The sequence below is a fragment of the Staurois parvus genome, unplaced genomic scaffold, assembly GCF_062004578.1.
Source record: "Staurois parvus isolate SC_StPar_1 unplaced genomic scaffold, SC_StPar_1.0 ptg000267l, whole genome shotgun sequence".
NCBI classification, from domain to species: domain Eukaryota; kingdom Metazoa; phylum Chordata; class Amphibia; order Anura; family Ranidae; genus Staurois; species Staurois parvus.
In genome coordinates, this window is record NW_028318063.1 from 5,305,554 (window position 1) to 5,325,277 (window position 19,724).

Below are 19,724 nucleotides of genomic sequence, written 5' to 3' on the forward strand. Positions count from 1 at the left end.
CTCATTAGTGCTGTCTATCAGTGCCGCCTATCCGTGCCACCTCATTAGTACTGCCTATCAGTGCCCTTTAGTGCTGCCTATCAGTGCCCATCAGTGCCGCCTATCAGTGCCCATCAGTGCTGCCTCATCAACGCACATCAGTGAAGGAGAAAAATTACCTGTTTGAAAAATGTTATAATAGAAACAAAGAAACTTTTTTTTTTCAAATTTTTTGCACTTTTTTTATTTATAGCGCAAAAAGTAAAGCACCCAGTGGCGATTAAATACCACCAAAAGAAAGCTCTATTTGTGAGAAAAAAATGATCAAAATTTCATATGGGTACAATGTTGCATGACCGCGCAATTGTCAAAGTGCGGCAGCGCTGAAAGCTGAAAATAGCCTGGTAAATAAGGGGGTATAAGTGCCTGGTAGGCAAGTGGTTAAAGGCGGCTTCTATTTTTACAAAGCTGGATCTCAGGGGCGCCTATAACTTGGTCCATATCCGCGAAGGGGATGAGTGGAAGACAGCCTTTCGCACCCGATTTGGGCACTTCGAGTACCTGGTTATGCCATTCGGGTTGTGCAATGCCCCGTCCACCTTTCAACACTTCATAAATGACATCTTGAAGCATTATCTGGATATCTTCGTGGTAGTCTATCTTGATGATATATTAATTTTTTCCCCATCCTGGAAGGCACATCGAGGTCACGTCAGGAGTGTACTGGAGCGGCTTTGCCAGCACGGACTTTATGCCAAGGCAGAGAAGTGCAGCTTCGAGCAAGACAGTATCCAGTTCCTGGGGTTAATCATCTCTACCTCGGGAATTGCCAGGGACCCCCAGAAAATCTCCGCAATTCTGGAATGGACAGTCCCCGCAGATAAAAGAGGCGTTCAGCGATTTATTGGCTTTGCGAACTTTTACCGAAAATTCATTAAGAATTTCTCAGGCCTGGTCTCTCCTATCACCCAACTTACTAAATCTGGGATACATTTTCATTGGACACCAAAGGCGCAGATTGCCTTCGAGACCCTGAAAAAGTTGTTCACGGCAGCCCCCATCTTAAGTCACCCGGATGCATTCCTGCCATACATTCTGGAGGTAGACGCATCCGAAAATGCAGTAGGAGCTATCCTGTCGCAAAGAAGAGGCGCAAAGGAACTCATGCATCCAGTAGCCTTCTTTTCCAAGAAGCTCACCCCGGCGGAGAGGAACTACAATATCGGGGATTGGGAACTTCTGGCCATTAAAGCCGCGCTAGAAGAGTGGAGATACTTACTGGAAGGAGCCCTGCACCCAGTCTTGGTCTACACGAACCACAAAAATTTGGAGTACCTAAGGACGGCCAAGCGCCTTAGACCACGGCAAGCCAGATGGGCACTGTTTTTCTCGAGGTTCACCGTCCACATAACCTACCGGCCTGGCTCCAAAAATACAAAACCCGACGCCCTGTCACGAATGTTCGAGGAAATTCCAAAGAAATTCCTAAACCTGATACCATTCTGCCAGCAGGTAACTTTTTGCTGTTACAGTCAGAACTTCTGTCCAAGTTGCAAGCTGCATCTATGGGGGCCCCAAATCCATCCGGAATCTCGATGCAAAGCAGAGAAGGATTGCTATGGAAGGGGGAACAGATTGTGGTTCCTGAAGAAGCTCGAACCCTGGTCTTGGGCCACTGTCATGACCATCCATTGGCAGGGCACTTTGGAATAGGCAAAACGTTAGAGCTGATCCAGCGCACATTTTGGTGGCCAAGTATGGCCAAGGACTGTGAAAGTTATGTCAAGACCTGTGCCATCTGTAACAGGAATAAGCCTACACGGAGTAAGGCCTGGGGCCTACTACGACCCTTACCGGTACCTGACAGACCATGGAATATGGTGTCTATAGATTTTATTGTGGAACTACCACCCTCCCAAGACCATACCGCAATATTCGTGGTGGTTGACCGCTTATCCAAGATGGCTCACTTTCTGCCGCTCAGGAACACACCCTCGGCTCCCGAGACCGCACAGCTCTTCATCAAAGAAGTAGTAAGGCTCCACAGAGTTCCTAGGAACATAGTATCAGATTGAGGAGTCCAATTTACGTCAAAGTTTTGGAGAGCTCTGTGCGAAATGCTGGAGATCAAGCTGTCATTTTCCTCGGCATACCACCTGCAGACAAATGGGAAGACGGAGTGGACCAACCAGACGTTGGAGCAGTACCTCAGGTGCTATACCTCTTTCCTTCAGGACGACTGGCTGGCACTCCTGCCCCTAGCGGAGTTCGCCTATAATAATGCAAACCATTCCGCCACCAAGCAATCGCCATTTTACGCCAACTATGGGTTCCATCCCACTTTCCTTCCGGATCTGATTCCAGAAAACTCAGTGCAGGCAGCTCAAGATGCCTTGAATTTTTTCACATCCAACAACAAGCTACTACAGGAAGCAGTAACAAAGGCCCAGGAGGATAACAAAAGAGCATTTGACAAGAGGAGAAAGGGGGACTTGGTCATACACCCAGGAGATCAGGTTTGGTTGGCAACGACCAATCTGAAGTTGGCATGTCCATCGAAGAAGTTGGCACCCAAGTTCATAGGTCTATTTCCGGTAAAACGACAAATCAAGGAAGTAGCTTTTGAATTGACACTGCCCGAATCTTTCCGGATACACCCAGTGTTCCACGTATCCCTGTTGAAACCTGCAACTCCAGATTCTTTCCCAGATCGCAGATCAAGACCTCCGGTGGCCTTGGACATTGATGGAGAAGAAGAGTTTGAAGTGCAGGCAATCTTGGATTGCAGGAGGGGAGGAGGTCAGGTACAATACTTGATTAAATGGAAAGGCTATGGTCCACAGGAAAATTCATGGGAACCAGCCCAAAACGTCCACGCTCCCAGATTGATCCGAGAGTTTTTTCACAACCACCCACAAAGGAGAGGTCAGCAGGGCATTGGGCATCCGGAGGCTGCCCGTGGGGGGGGGCAATATCAGGGTTCACGCATGCGCTGATCGCCGATGCGCACTAGCCGGCGAGCACTGGGACCCGGGCTATCGCGGCGGCAGCCGCGCATGCGCACTCGCACGCCTGGCACCAATGAGAGCACAGGGCGCACTATTTGAACCAGCCCTGTGCATCTCCAAATTGCCTTATGGTCTTGTTCCTGTGTTCCTGATTGTTCCTGTATTCCTTACTGCCTTGTTGCCGACCCAGCCTGATCCTGTTGTCCTCTCCTCCTCTGACCCTTGGCTAGTCCTGACTATTCTCTGCCTGATACTGATTGCCTGACCTCCTGTTGCTGAACCTGGCTTGTGACCTGTTTATTCTTTGCCTGCCGCCCTGTACTGCCTGCTCCGCTGTTACCAACCCGGCCTGTCTGACTACGTTATACCTCTTCACATCTGGCTCTTACCTGCTTTACGCCATTGGCGGCTGCCTTTACCACAGCTGGTGTTACTCGGGGGTTGCGACCTGGTCTCAGGCTGCTTCAAGTCCATCCCCACCATCAGGGGCTCTGGTGAACCAGCAGACTGAGGCTTAGACTCCGTGCCCTGAGGGACACCAGCCAGTGGGTCGCTAGAGGCCACCACCAGTCGGCCCTTGACACCACCCATTAAGGAGACCTCTAGAGGCGTCATCCTACTGCCCATACCCAGGGAAGAGTTTACCCATTCCGAGCTGCATCCTTTTCAGGACAGAGGGGACCTCTGGTGTATTTGATGTATTGCGCATCTGGTGAGTGCGTAATTTTACTATTTTCCTGCACGTTACCGAATTATATGCCTACTGGGATTACTAGAGTCACCATCCTGATCATATCTTCATTTACTCATAATTGAACTTTTATTGCATATTATGTTTGGACATTATTTATCAAGTGCACCCATATTTTAAGGTTTTATCACTTGAGCTTCAGGCATTTATATTCATATTCATTTATATAAGCGCTGCACTTTGTGTTTTATATTAAGTCATTTGCCTCTGCCTGCCTTTTTGGGCACAACATTCAGAATTCTACATTTTTCAATAGAGAGAGAAAAGGTTAGAACTTCTATCAGATTTATATTCCTGTCTATACCATGTTAACAAGATTTCCCAATACCTGCTGGTTATCACAACATTGTCACTGGGATAGGCAGTCTGTGGAAATACCCCAAATGAAAACACAGCCAGCAGTAAAAACCTGACAGAGGATCTAATCTTATACCACTCTGTCCAATAATCAATAAAAATAATTGGCTGGAAGTATATTTTAAAGTGACACAGTCACCACTCTGTACATACAGTAGCTTGTTAATTATACCTTGTCACTTTGGGTGTTAAGGTGTCAAACAGCCTTTTTTTTTCTGCCAATTATTTCTCCCAGTTTAGGATGAAGCTCCTCTAGGCAAGTCCTGCCGAAAAATGCTATGTAAACAATGCAGTCTTCTGAAGGCATTACATAACTGTCATAAGCAGAGAGCCTCCCACATTCCTGAACATTCACAGGTGACAGAAGAGATTCATTCAAAAGGATTGGCAGGAGAAAGGCTGCTTCAGTAATTGCTTAGCACTCACAGTCAAATATATGGTACATACAGAACAGTGTCACTTTAAGTCTGGGGCTTCACAATTACCTTTTTCACACTACATATATAGTATACTGTATACACAATTTATTTGTAAATAAATATAGACAGGTTCATGTAAAATCACTAGGAGCAGAATTAGGTGGATTTATTTTTGTCTAAACACTCACATCTATGCTTTATTTCTGCCATTTTGAATTGAACTTGTCAAAAGCTTGGCCAGTTAAAGCTCAACTCCTGGAAAAGTAAAATCCCTTCCTTGCAGAGGCTGTGCCCCCCACACTGTTTCCCCTTTTTATAAGTTATCACATACCCTCTGTTCTCAGCTGCACAGAGGTGAGGGTGAAGGAACAGCAGGACACTGATCTTCCCAGTGAATGGCTGTGGAGGGGGAAGGGGGTGTCAGCAGAAGTCTGATCACTGGAAGAGAGCAGACTGAGTTCCCAGCACAGCCAAAAGACTGACCACAGTGCTCTCCTGTCCAGTGTGGTCAGTTTTTAATAGATTAGGGGTACTGGCAGGAACTCCAGTAATTCACACAAAGGAAGCAATACAAGGAGAACAGGATAGTTTTTAAAGTACATGATACAGCAGGCGCATCAGGAAAGTGAAATGTTGGGTTTACCTATAAATCCTCGTTCATTGTCTATGGGAATGAGACAAGCAGTTTTACTTACCCAATTCTCCATTTAAGCAGGCTTTTTCATGGTCCCTGCAGGCTCTTCTCCCCTGTTCTTCAGCAGTCAGATTCCCTCTGACATCACAAAGCCCAATATAGGACTCATAGATCTGCACTGAACGTGAAGACGCTGGGGAACAGTCCTCTGCTGTCTACCGGGGGAGTGGAGAATCAGGTGAGTAGAACTGCTTTTCCTGTCCTTTGGACCTAAATAGGCAGATAATCCCAGCAGTGGGGGAGGGGGCATCACCGCTCCAATAGAGGATTTTGACTTTTCCTGGAGTGGAGCTTTATTGCTGGTTCCAACTCTACCAGCTGCTAAGGTTTATTTTCGGTCCCTGAGGCCACCCATCAATAGAAAGGTATTTTATTTTTTATTTTCTTAGTTTTCAACAGAGGGCAGAAGAATTGTGACCCCAATAAAGTTGGACTGCTGTCTGGGGATCAGATAGAAAGATTTCTGCTTGCTTGCTGTCCTAAGGACAACCTTTTTATGAGACAGGAATTGAGGGAAATGCCCCCACAACAACACACACAAAAGTAAAAATGATTTCAGTTAAAGTAGTGGAATGCCATGTCAGCTTTTTATTGTTTTTATGTATTCCTGCTACAGATAGATATACTTACATTTCTTGCTTGTTGATGGTAGTCACCAAAACAAGATATTTTTTGTGCTTTTTGTGTCTCTGCAAGGTCTTTACTGCTTCCTGGTTTTCACTGTTGGAAATATTTCCTTCCCTTTTTGCCTGGAGATAGGGTGTTTGGGACAGAGATAAAAGCCGGCCACAAACCTTCAGGCTGAAGGAAAAATATCTAATAGATTGCTACTGTATTCTGACAGCCATCACCAGTGTCTGCCAAAATACCCGAACAGCAGCAGCATTTGACTGGCAGCAGCCACTGTTTGGTCATCAATTTCCTACCTGGCTCCTTCGATTTACCAACCAAAGGATGTCAAGTGGGAGGATCCTGACACAGCCACCCATGAAGTGAATGGCTGTATGGTCCGCCTAAGGGTAAACTCCCAAAAAGAACATAAGCAGCGATATACCAATAGAAGCTCTATGGCCCTACTGCACATAGATGATGAGAGGCTGAAAAAAATGCTAGGTGTAAAATTCTCTATACAAATGAATGGCTGTACTCTTGTACTCAATGCAGCTTCTGTGTATCAGAATTTACTCACGCATGTTTCATAATCAGAAAATACTTTATTCGCACATGTTTCAGTAAATATTGATGCACAGAAGCATTGGAGCTTACAAGAGTAGGAGCACATACAGCATTTTATTTCTTTAGCAGACTATATGCAGCATCTGTGGCTCCCTGAGCATGGGAATAAGCTAAGGATTATACACTAGAACAGGGCTTGGCTAGAAATTGCATCCTGGCGCTTGGGCTTTTGTCAGTTGTCTGCATCCGCCTCCCACTTGCGGACTTTGCTAGAGTCAAAAGATGGCTACAGTGTGGTTGTCCAGTTCTGGGAGGGCTTCTATTGACGTCCTCCCAGAACCCCGCACGCCTCCGAGCCGCATCAAGGTAAAGGGCCAATCACAGTGGCCCTTTACCATGTCATCAGCTGTGTCCAATCACTGCTGATCACTTGTAAACAAATGCCAATTATCCACATTTCCTTTCCTCAGCGCTGTCACAACACAAGGAAAGGAAAGCCAAAAAATGTCTATCCTGTGACAGAGGGACATTCACACCGATAGTCAGGGCACTGATCATCAGTGAAGCATATCAGTGACCATCAGTGCTCCCTACCAGTGCCACATATTTGTGTGAAAAAAATTATAACATTTTATATTGGTACAGTGTTGCATAACTGCACGATTGTCAAAGTGTGACGGAGCTGAAAGCTGAAAATTGGCCTGGGGAGGGAGCAGTGAAAGTACCCAGTAGGCAAGTGGTTAAAAAAAAAACTGGCTACTAACTTTTTTTGAGCTGTCTCCTAGATTCAAAGCAAATTTGTCAAGCCCTGCACTAGATTTACTAACAGGTGTCTGCACTGATTCTTTATTTGGAATGCTGACAGTAATGCATATACCTATAGCTGGGATCTGACACTTCCGGGAGTGTTGAATACCTGTCTGTGGCCAGCTACTCCGACAAGGTCAGTAACAGCAACAGGCCTCTAGTTTCTGTGTGTAGTTCCCAGGACAGGAAAAGCTTATATATCTAAAGTGAAACCAGGCTGACCTGGAGAGTGCTGACCTGGCTGACCCCAGACAGGAAATTAAAACTCCCAGAACTACTGGACTCCTGCTATATTTGCTTTCATCAGAACAATAAACAGTGCTGAATCCTATTAGTATTTTATTGTGACCTACTGATGAAAACATTTTAAATGAAACAGGCTGATGACGGGTCTCGTTCTGCTTTAATTAAAGCGGTATTAAACCCAAGACCAAACATTTAAAATATTGAAGCTTATATTCCTTAGATATGATTAATGTATTTGTTTTCTTTTTTTTAGGCTTACTTTCTTTTGTTTTCATCTGCTGATCCAGCCAGTAAGTCTGTTGTTTTTCAACACAAGTTCTCCTGCAGATGTAGCAGTTAGCAGGTTGAGACAAGCCATTTAACACAGAGGGGTGATTTTATTTATGTAAAACCTTTATCCTGTCTTACAGTGTCTCCACGTTGGATGGAGGAGCAATAGAGATACCTTTGGACAGCAGCATTGTCATCCTGCAGAAAGGCTAGCATTAGAAGAACTAGCAGATTTAGATGAACTTTGGTTGGGACCTTTTCACACGGGAGGCAAAATGAGCCAGAAGTGGGAGCGGATACCTGCCAAAAACAGGTACCCGCTCCCCCCCAAAAGATGCCAAATATGGCAGTGGAGGGGGGGGGGGAGGCAAATAAGCGGAGCTTCCGCTTTTGAGTGGAATTCTGCTTTAAAGGAAAAACCTGAAAAATAAAACAAATGCAGCGTTCACATCAAGATGTGTAAGTATTAGCCCGAGCTTGGCTTTAACGTGTTAATAAAGTCCATCCAAATCTGCTAGTGCTTCTAATACTAACCTTTCTGCTGGGGGACAATCCTTACTTAAAGTGGTATGTAAATTTTTTTCTTTCTGGGTTTAATACTGCTTTACAATGAAGTAATCATTGTTACTTTCTACATTTTTTTAGTTCATATGAAAGATTAACAAAATATCTTCTTTTCATTTTGCCACATTTATTCTGTACATGGTTTCCAATAGGGATGTACCAATACCTTTTTCCTTTTTTCTTTTTTTTTTTTAAATTGGCGAGTACAAGTACTGATACTTTGCGGTGTGATTTGCATCCATACAAAATACATGGGTGCAAATCTCACTGCAAAGAATAGCATGCAAATTTAACAGGAATGCTCATCTTGCAGGGATGACAGTACAGGCTAGAGGGCTTCTAATTGGTCAGCACCATGAAGGTGCTGATCAATCAGAAGCTGTCTAGCCCATTGCAAGGAGAGGAGAGAAAGTTGTGGAGATTTCAGATCCCCAGACCTGTGAAGCGACTTTCCGTTGTGTGACAGCATGGGATCAGTGCAGGGAGGTTTCACACACTTCTCCTATGAGAACTCAGGCTATGGCAAGCCTGTGTTCACACATGGGAGGTGGGGAAACTGCATGAGATTTAGACAGGAATTGCAACACATTCCTGTTCAAATTGCATGCTATTCTTTTCTGTGCGATTTGCGGACATTCATTTTGTATGGGCGCAAATCGCACAGGAAAGTATCAGTTTCGGGTAATGGAAGCATTTTTACGAATAAGAGTATGAAATGAAACAAAATTACATATATTAAAAACAAAGGGAAAAGTAGATTGGTTAAATAAAATAATAATAATAACTTCAAACCTAAAAGAAAAAGATGAATACCACCTTGAGATGTTTCTTCAGCTTTCTTTCATTAAAAATAACAGATTACTACACAAAGACCTTACACATTGGTGAAGATTTTGCAAAACAGCTTTGCTGACTAATTTTCGCCTAAGTTGGAAAAGGGAGTGGAGCAACTGCCCAAAGATGAATAGAATAGGTACATCTGAAACTTTTTGTAAAGAAAAATAGCAAAACAGCAGTTAACCTGTAGTCTTTGGTCACACTGAATCAGACTTTGAAATCGTGAAACTTCACTTAAAGTCACACGATTTTGATATGGAATGTCAGTGAAGACATCTGTGCAACTTCATACTTGCAAAAAGTAGTGCATGAGCTACTTTGAAAATTGGAGTCGGAGTTGCATTGATGTAACTGCTTCCATTGCAGACAATAGGGTGCAATTTGAAACTATTAAATCACATGACAAGTCGTACCAGTGTGACCATGGACTTAGGCCTCATGCACACTGGACTCTTCTGAATGCTTTTCTCCTGGTAAGAGTAAAGCAGAGTTTAAAACACATCTAAAGCCACATTTTTCAAACCCGTTTAATCGTGTTAAGCATTCATTAATTTAATTGAGTAGAATATTAATTTATTCAACCACGGAAATAAATGAATGCTCAAACGCTAAATGCGCCAAGTGTTTAGGCGCATTTATACATATTTAGGCATAGGAGGCATTTTTTCTGCCCAAACGCTCCTCTCCTAAGAATGATTTTTGTGTGTTCTGATTTCTGCCTCTAAGTGCTCCTGCCTCTAAAAGCCTGTAAATGACTATGTATGCATGAACGCGTAGACTAACATAGAGGGGTGTTTAGAAAACAAAAAAAAAAGTCAAATGCCTGTAAACCGGGAGTTTTTCTTTTTTTAGCTATAGTATGCATGGGGCCTAAAACTGTAATTATTGGGGATCTAATCTCAAGTACAAAAATTGAAAGTATTTCAGGTTACCGGTCCTTAGATGCGGTGGCTTTATTTTATCCGCTTGCCGACTATGATTTATGTGCCTGCCATCCCGGCTGTTCTGTGATTAGTTACAGCACAAGATGATCAGCGGGTCCCAGCCAATGACTGACTGCCAGGACCCACTAATCGGCTCTGTTATTGTAAACAATACAGAGCATTGTTCACTGACAGGGGATCTTGCTGTTTTCCAAGATCCTTAAAAAAAAAAAGCAGCCCATATCACACACATTACACATAGTTAGGCACACATGTAATCCCTTGATCGCCCTAGATCAGTGGTTCTCAACCTTTCTAATGCCGCAACCCCTTAATACAGTTCCTCATGTTGTGGTGACCCCCAACCATAAAATTATTTTCGTTGCTACTTCATAACTGTAATTTTGCAGTGGGAGTAGTAGTGCCACGTCATTGGTGTCAGTGGGAGGAATAGTGTCCCATCACTGATGTCAATGGGAGGAATAGTGCCCCATCATTGGTGTCAGTGGGAGGAATAGTGCCCCATCATTGATGTCAGTGGTAGGAATAGTGCCCCATCATTGGTGTCAGTGGGAGGAATAGTGCCCCATCATAGGTGTCAGTGGGGGGAATAGTGCCCCATCATTGGTGTCAGTGGGAGGAATAGTGCCCCATCATTGGTGTCAGTGGGAGGAATAGTGCCCCATCATTGGTGTCAGTGGGAGGAATAGTGCCCCATCATTGGTGTCAGTGGGAGGAATAGTGCCCCATCATTGGTGTCAGTGGGAGGAATAGTGCCCCATCATAGGTGTCAGTGGGAGGAATAGGGCCCCATCATTGGTGTCAGTGGGAGGAATCGTGCCCCATCATAGGTGTCAGTGGGGGGAATCGTGCCCCATCATTGGTGTCAGTGGGGGGAATAGTGCCCCATCATTGGTGTCAGTGGGGGGAATAGTGCCTCATCATTGGTGTCAGTGGGAGGAATAGTGCCCCATCACTGGTGTCAGTGGGAGGAAAAGTGCCCCATCACTGGTATCAGTGGAAGGAATAGTGCCCCAACACTGGTGTCAGTGGGAGGAATAGTGCCCCATCATTGGTATCAGTGGGAGGAATAGTGCCCCATCATTGGTGTCAGTGGGAGGAATAGTGCCCCATCATTGGTGTCAGTGGGAGGAATAGTGCCCCCATCATTGGTGTCAGTGGGAGGAATAGTGCCCCATCATTGGTATCAGGGGGAGCAATAGTGCCCCAACATTGGTGTCAGTGGGAGGAATAGTGCCCCATCGTTGGTGTCAGTGGGAAGTATAGTGCCCCATCGTTGGTGTCAGTGGGAGGAATAGTGCCCCATCGTTGGTGTCAGGGGGAGGAATAGTGCCCCATCGTTGGTGTCAGGGGGAGGAATAGTGCCCCATCGTTGGTGTCAGGGGGAGGAATAGTGCCCCATCGTTGGTGTCAGGGGGAGGAATAGTGCCCCATCGTTGGTGTCAGGGGGAGGAATAGTGCCCCATCGTTGGTGTCAGTGGGAGGAATAGTGCCCCATCGTTGGTGTCAGTGGGAGGAATAGTGCCCCATCGTTGGTGTCAGTGGGGGGAGGAATAGTACCCCATCGTTGGTGTCAGTGGGAGGAATAGTGCCCCATCATAGGTGTCAGTGGGGGGAATAGTGCCCCATCATTGGTGTCAGTGGGGGGAATAGTGCCCCATCATTGGTGTCAGTGGGGGGAATAGTGCCCCATCATTGGTGTCAGTGGGGGGAATAGTGCCCCATCACTGGTGTCAGTGGGAGGAATAGTGCCCCATCACTGGTGTCAGTGGGAGGAATAGTGTCCCATCACTGATGTCAGTGGGAGGAAAAGTGTCCCATCACTGGTATCAGTGGGAGGAATAGTGCCCCAACACTGGTGTCAGTGGGAGGAATAGTGCCCCATCATTGGTGTCAGTGGGAGGAATAGTGCCCCATCATTGGTGTCAGTGGGAGGAATAGTGCCCCATCATTGGTGTCAGTGGGAGGAATAGTGCCCCATCATAGGTGTCAGTGGGAGGAATAGGGCCCCATCATTGGTGTCAGTGGGAGGAATAGTGCCCCATCATAGGTGTCAGTGGGGGGAATAGTGCCCCATCATTGGTGTCAGTGGAGGGAATAGTGCCCCATCATTGGTGTCAGTGGGGGGAATAGTGCCTCATCATTGGTGTCAGTGGGAGGAATAGTGCCCCATCACTGGTGTCAGTGGGAGGAAAAGTGCCCCATCACTGGTATCAGTGGGAGGAATAGTGCCCCAACACTGGTGTCAGTGGGAGGAATAGTGCCCCATCATTGGTATCAGTGGGAGGAATAGTGCCCCATCATTGGTGTCAGTGGGAGGAATAGTGCCCCATCATTGGTATCAGTGGGAGGAATAGTGCCCCCATCATTGGTGTCAGTGGGAGGAATAGTGCCCCATCATTGGTATCAGGGGGAGCAATAGTGCCCCAACATTGGTGTCAGTGGGAGGAACAGTGCCCCATCGTTGGTGTCAGTGGGAAGTATAGTGCCCCATCGTTGGTGTCAGTGGGAGGAATAGTGCCCCATCGTTGGTGTCAGGGGGAGGAATAGTGTCCCATCGTTGGTGTCAGGGGGAGGAATAGTGCCCCATCGTTGGTGTCAGTGGGAGGAATAGTGCCCCATCGTTGGTGTCAGTGGGAGGAATAGTGCCCCATCGTTGGTGTCAGTGGGGGGAGGAATAGTGCCCCATCGTTGGTGTCAGTGGGAGGAATAGTGCCCCATCATAGGTGTCAGTGGGGGGAATAGTGCCCCATCATTGGTGTCAGTGGGGGGAATAGTGCCCCATCATTGGTGTCAGTGGGGGGAATAGTGCCCCATCATTGGTGTCAGTGGGGGGAATAGTGCCCCATCATTGGTGTCAGTGGGAGGAATAGTGCCCCATCACTGGTGTCAGTGGGAGGAATAGTGTCCCATCACTGATGTCAGTGGGAGGAAAAGTGTCCCATCACTGGTATCAGTGGGAGGAATAGTGCCCCAACACTGGTGTCAGTGGGAGGAATAGTGCCCCATCATTGGTATCAGTGGGAGGAATAGTGCCCCATCACTGGTGTCAGTGGGAGGAATAGTGCCCCATCATTGGTATCAGGGGGAGCAATAGTGCCCCAACATTGGTGTCAGTGGGAGGAATAGTGCCCCATCGTTGGTATCAGGGGGAGCAATAGTGCCCCAACATTAGTGTCAGTGGGAGGAATAGTGCCCCATCGTTGGTATCAGTGGGAGGAATAGTGCCCCATCGTTGGTGTCAGTGGGAGGAATAGTGCCCCATCGTTGGTGTCAGTGGGGGGAGGAATAGTGCCCCATCGTTGGTGTCAGTGGGGGGAGGAATAGTGCCCCATCATTGGTATTAGTGACCCCAATGATACTTACGTTGCTGACCCCTGCTCCAGCCTGGGCTCGCTCGCTCCCTCTCCCATGGTACAGACACTTACCGGTCAGAAGTCTTCCTTCTCCGGCCGCTCTCCTCCTCTTCACTCGCTCGATCTTCGCGGTGCCGCTCGGATCCTCCTTTCCAAGCTCCACCTCCTCGCCGGTGATTGGCCGCCTGTGTGCCTCTCCTGAGCTACAGTTCCGGCGGCCAATCACCGACGAGGAAGGATTGATCCCGGGGGTGTGTCCAGATGACAGGGACGGCATGTCATCCCGCCCACACCTGGAGACGGATCAAGGAGCGGTGTCTCGGTTCCTAAGGCCATCGGAAATATGTGTTTTCCGATGGTCTTAGGCGACCCCTGGGAAAGTGTCGTTCGACCCCCAAAGGGGTCGCGACCCCCACGTTGAGAACCGCTGCCCTAGATGATAACACCTCCCTACCTAGTGTCATTAGTACAGTGACAGTAAATATTAGTAGCACTGATCAGTGTATTAATGTCACTGGTGATGTCAGTGTCAGTCAGTTCCCCCAGTGTTAGTGTCAGATTGCCCTCTGCACTATTACTAGTCCTGTTATAAGTCACTGATCACCGCCATTAGTAGTATAAGAAAAATAAATAAATAAACGTTTCAGTTTATATCCGATAGTTTCTAGACGGTATAACTTTCACACAAACCAATCAATATACATTATTGGGAATTTTTTTTAACAAAGACATGTAGTAGATTGCATTTTGGCCAACATTTATGAAGAAATTTGATTTCTTAAAATTTTTATTGGATATGTTTTATAACAGAAAGTAAAAAATACTGTTTTTTTTTTCAAAATTGTCAGTCTTTTTTTATTATATTATATCGCAAAAAATAAAAAAAACCCAGTGGTGATCAAACACCACCAAAAGAAAGTTCTATTTGTGTGAAAAAAAGGATAAAAATTTTGTTTGGGTACAACATTGCATAGTCATGCAATGTTGCATAGTCATGAAATGTTGTACCGAAACAAAATTTATATCCTTTTTGCAATTGTCAGTTAAATTAAATTGTCAAAAAAAAAAATGGCCTGGTCACGAAGGGGCTGAATCTTTCTGGAGGGCAAGAGGATAACCGGATAGTCTGAGATTAACACACTTCCTGTTGTAGGGTGATAACCATAGTGAGCAGTGTTGTCACCCTAGGAAAGGGAGTGTGCTAAGACTACATACAGTAACACTGTGTTGGAACCACATAATACAGTAGCTCCCTCTCGTTTCAATAACAGGGGGAAGTGTTTTGTAGTCCACGTAGAATGCAAAGAACAATGCTAACTGATTACAGTCCAGAGACAGATAGCATAGAAAGTTATCTCACTAAATTTTTGACAGGATAAGACAGCTATTTTTTATTTTGCAATTGTTGAACAGACATAATAAAACACTTTCATTGATATTTTTAACAGACCAAAAGGGAAATACATTTATTGTTCGAGTTTATCCACTTTTAAGGCCTCTTGGATGCTCGGCAGTTTCTCTGTGCTGAGGTGTAAAATCGCCAATGCTTTTTGGCATTCGGGGAGCTGCACATGTCACATACAGCCAACAATACAAGTGAATAGTTGTACACAGCAGTGTACAGGTAAACTCAGGGTAGTTCTGCATCAAAGTTTACCTGATCACATGTATACAAAGCTTTTCCCCAAAACTAACACTTTTGCATTTGGGGAGACACACCATGTGCACAGGAAAACGCTGAGCAGAAGACACAGGGCTTTTAAGTGTCCATGTGCATAAGATTTAAAGCTAAATATAACTCTAAATTGTAACTTTCTTACTCTCCAACCGTTTACTTTTTAAAAAAATAAGATTCTGGCCTGCTACCCTCCTCCAATCTGGCCTAGGCCAATATGACATGCTGCACTCTCAGAGCCGTCTGGGATATGCACATTGCATATACTAGGAGTTACTGATTCTTATTCATTAAAGGGGCAGGGGGGTGAGCCTGGCAGCCTGACATTGGGAAGCAGCTGCCTAAACTCTGAAGAGACAGCTTCCTCTCAATGATGTCATGGCAGCTCGCGACCTGAGTGGCAGATCACAGCAGGACAACACTGGATTCACTGGATGGGCTGCTATCTGAATGGAGGTCAACCTATTATCAGGTAAAAAAAAATAAGTATAAATAAATAGGGGGGGGGCAGGTGTTAAAACGGTATTAAACCCCAAAAGCAAACATTTATTATATTGCAGCTTACCAATTTCTAGATGTGATGGCTGCATTAGTTTTCTTTTTTAGGGCTCTTTTACACTGACCGGGAGCAGGACAGATGTAATTTTTTTTACATTTGCGACCACTCAGTATGTGTCCACCGGACACGGCGGACCTGTGATAGGTCTATGGGTGGCTGAATGTAAATGAACTCTGGTGTCCATTTACATCAGGCTACCTCTGATCCGTTACATTTAGGTCCAGAAAAGGACTCAGATCTTTTTCATTTTTTTTCCAGAGCTGGATGGATTTGGACTAAAAAACTGACAAGCAGACCTTATCAGAAATCCCACCAGGTGATCCATCCGGTAAGTCTGTTGTTTTTCAACAAAACAAGCTGTCCTGCAGATGTAGCAGTTAGAAGGTAGTGTAAAATCTTTATTCCCCCACAAAAAAAAAAAATGTGTAACTGTATAAAGCGGAACTTTGTGCCCCCGCCTACAACTTTTGGCACAGTACATTGTTTTGTTTTTTTGGGGGGGGATACCCACTCCCATTTCCGAGCATATCACAGGTCCCAGAAGGCAGTAGGTGCCTTCACAAAGACGCATGTGCAGCAAGAAGCTGTCTACAAAGCAGCAAAAAGTCATAGCCGGATTCCCACACTAAAGATGCTGGAGACCCGAGGACCAGTGAAGACTGCACGAGTGAAGACTGGTACTAAAAATACAGTCCATGATCTGGTGTTCGCGGTGATACCTCAAATATGTGGGCTGATCGATGTTTGCGTGCGTGTGGGACCGATGCGTGCAATCACATTTGCGTGCAAGCAGGAGCAATTTAATTATTTTTATTTATTTTTACACTGCCGCTTTAATTTTTATTTTTTAGCACTCTTATTGCTGTCACAAGAAATGTAAACATCCCTTGTGACAGCAATAAGCAGTGACATGTACTCTTTGTGGAGGGATCTGGAGTCAATAAGACCCCAAATTCCTCCTTTGCCTTTGAAAGCATTCAATCACACTAAGATTGGTGTGACTGAATGCTTTTATTTTTAAAAAAAGGCACCCTTTAGTTATGAGAAAACCGGAAGTGATGTCAGGTCATTGCTTCCGAGCTACTATACCATAGAGCCCAACAAACCCAATCTGGTATTTGTTGAGCTCTATGATAAACTGGCAGAAACGTGGGGTGGTCAATCGGGACTCTCGGTGGGACTGGAGATCCTGTTAAAGCTGTGGAAGACATCCCTCCCCTCCCACTGTTTGTAATAGCAATCGAGCGGCTAGTTAGCTGCCCTGATTGCTATTCTAAGAAAGCCATTCGTCGGCTTTAAAAAAACGATACCGAGATGATGCCTGCAGCTGCAGGCATCATCCTGGTATAATATCGCTGGAGCTGAAGTGGTTAAATGTCAGCAGACACAGTATTTGGTGACTTTTCAGTTTTTGTTTCTTGGGTGAGGATCCAGTTTAAAAAGTGTTAGCTGGAGTTTGGCTTTAATTTGTTAATGTATCTAAATCTAACACTCCCCTCCCCCAAGACTGACAATGCTGCTGTCAAAAGGTGTCTCTGTTGCTCCTTCATCCAGAGTGGGTGCACTCTAATAGAGGAGGTGTGATAGTGACCAGATCACCAGGCAAAAATGAGGGGATAAAAAAAAGAAACCGAATGCAGCCACCACATCTAATGACTGGTAAGCTGCAATATAGGACATTTTTGGTTTGGGGGTTTAATACTGCTTGAAGTTCTTCCTTCACATAGGCCCCAAGCCTGTTTCATTCTGGAACTACTGCAATGAAACAAAAAACAAATAATAATAATAACACAACATCCATATATATATAACGACAAGTAAATAATTACAAAATATAACACTAGATTTCATAGCCTGTAAATGTATCCATTCAATATAGTGAACTCCCGAATTTGGAGAGCACGTCTTTCAGCCACCACAGTCATAATTCACAGCGTGCAATGAGGAGAACTGCAAGCAACAGCCATGTTTGCCAATTGCCTTAAAAAAAAATCCGTTTGGTAGCTGCAGATAATTGATTGGGTGAATTATTCAGCGTCTCCTTGGCGTTGGACAGCTATGTACCACACAAGGGGCTCATAACCTTCTGTTTTATTTGTGCGATATAGAAAATATATACATGGGCTTTTTTTTTTTTTTTAACCACAGAAAAGACTGGGGCAGGGCTGTAGATGGAGAGAAGTGGAAGCTCTGTATACAGTTATGGCCTCAGGGAGCCTCTATAGAAAATGGACATATATATCCAACAAATGCAGGCTGTCTGTATCAGGTCTTCCTATGGAATGTATAGTTCCCTTACCTTCAGGCTGCGGGTCCAAACCAAGACAACTGCAACATCCGGGTCCCAGCACCTCACACCACTCGCCGCTCTTCCAGGGCCACTAGTACCTCACATTGATGAGATTTTCTCCTCAGGTTGCCGTTTCCCGCTGTAACCCTTCGCCATTAGGACAAGCAGCAGACACCCACTTCAGTCTGGGAAGAGGAATCCAGCGCTGACAGAATTAGGGAAAAAATCATTGCTTGTGGTGGACTTGTGTGTGTCTATTGACAATCCGTCCAGCCGGAGTCTCTGCATTATTCATTGGCAGTGTGCTTGTGTGGAAGGAGATGTCGGGGAGCTCGCCCACCTCTTTCCTCCTGTCTGGCAAGCTTCATTTCCCTTCCCAACCACACAGCACTGCATTCAGTCAGTCATTTGTAGGAGGAATGCCAGGAACAGTGTTGTGAGGAGGAGGAGGAGGAGGAGGAGGGGGAAGGGAAGTAGGTAACCAGCGAAGATGCTCTCCTCGTTTTCTGCTACGAGGAATCCATAGAGGAGCTCCCACCCATCATGTGTTCTTGTCTCTGCTTCTTCCCTCGTATGGGAGCTCCACCAGCACAAAATTCCGACATTCCAGCTGTAGGGATGGCAGTCATGACTTCAAGAGATGCTACTTACCACACAGCAGAGCAGCCACCGCTAATTATCCACTTCGATACCAGGCAGGGTGGACAACCGACAGTAAATTTACAGTCTATAAAAATCAGCTGTTCTTACAACTGCCTGTAAAAATCAGGGGCTAATAATTTGTCATGATGTGCTGACTTTTACAAGTGTTACACCCCGGATGTGCGACTTGGCATGCGATTTGCATGTCATATGCCAAGTCGCACCCTATTGTCCACAAATGCAGTCAAACCGCTGTGGTTCCGACTTGGTGCACCGGTTTCTAAAGTAGTACATATACTATATATGTATAGGAACTATATATATGATCATTAGCCACTTGAGCTCTGGAAGGTTTTACCCCCTTCATGACCAGGCCATTTTGCTATCTAGCACTGTGCTCATTTAACTGGTAATTGCACGGTCATGCCACATTGTACCCAAAATGAATTTATATAATTTATCAGGTATTTGATTAACACTGGGATTTCTATTTTTTTGTGATATAAATGAAAAAAGAATAAACATTTTTTACTTTCTGCTATAAAACATATTCAATAAACATTTAAACAATCTAATTTCTTCATAAATCTTGGCCATAATGCACTCTGCTACAAGTCTTTGGTAAAAGAAAATCCCAAAAAGTGTATATTTCTTGGTGTGCGTGAAAGTTATAGCGTCTGCAAACTATGATACATATTGGAATTTTGTTTTTATACTACTAATGGTAGTAATCAGTGACATATAGTGGGACTGCAATAGTGCGGCGAGGCAATCTGACACTAACTGATGCTGGGGGGAAAACTGACTGCCAATGACATCACAAGCCACACTAATACAGTGATCAGTGATAATACTATGCACGGTCACTGTACTATAGACACTGGCTGGGAAGGGGTTTACATCTAGGGCGATCAGGGGGTTAAATGTGTGCCTAACAATTTGTAATGTGTGTATTACGTGCTGCCTTTTACTAACAATATCTTTGTTTCTGATTGTCAACACAGAGCTCCGGGCTGTGATTGCACACAGCCGATCAGCAGGTCCCAGCCATGAATCATTGGTCAGGACCTGCTGACAGACTCCTGCTGTGTACAATCACAGCCGGGGTCAGCAGGTGGTGCACATGTGCACGCCTTTAAACTCAGAAGCA

The 19,724-nt window shown here is 45.2% G+C and overlaps 1 protein-coding gene across 1 annotated transcript in view; it reads right to left on the minus strand.

Moving 5' to 3' along the window:
• Nucleotides 1–18,644, minus strand: part of TMEM121 (transmembrane protein 121) — a 74,772-nt gene extending 56,128 nt beyond the window's left edge. Inside the window, exon 1 of the mRNA XM_089681502.1 lies at nucleotides 17,942–18,644. The gene's annotated coding sequence lies outside the window, so the exon portion shown is untranslated. The remainder of the gene's footprint in view (nucleotides 1–17,941) is intronic.
• Between the last annotated feature and the right edge of the window lie 1,080 nt (nucleotides 18,645–19,724).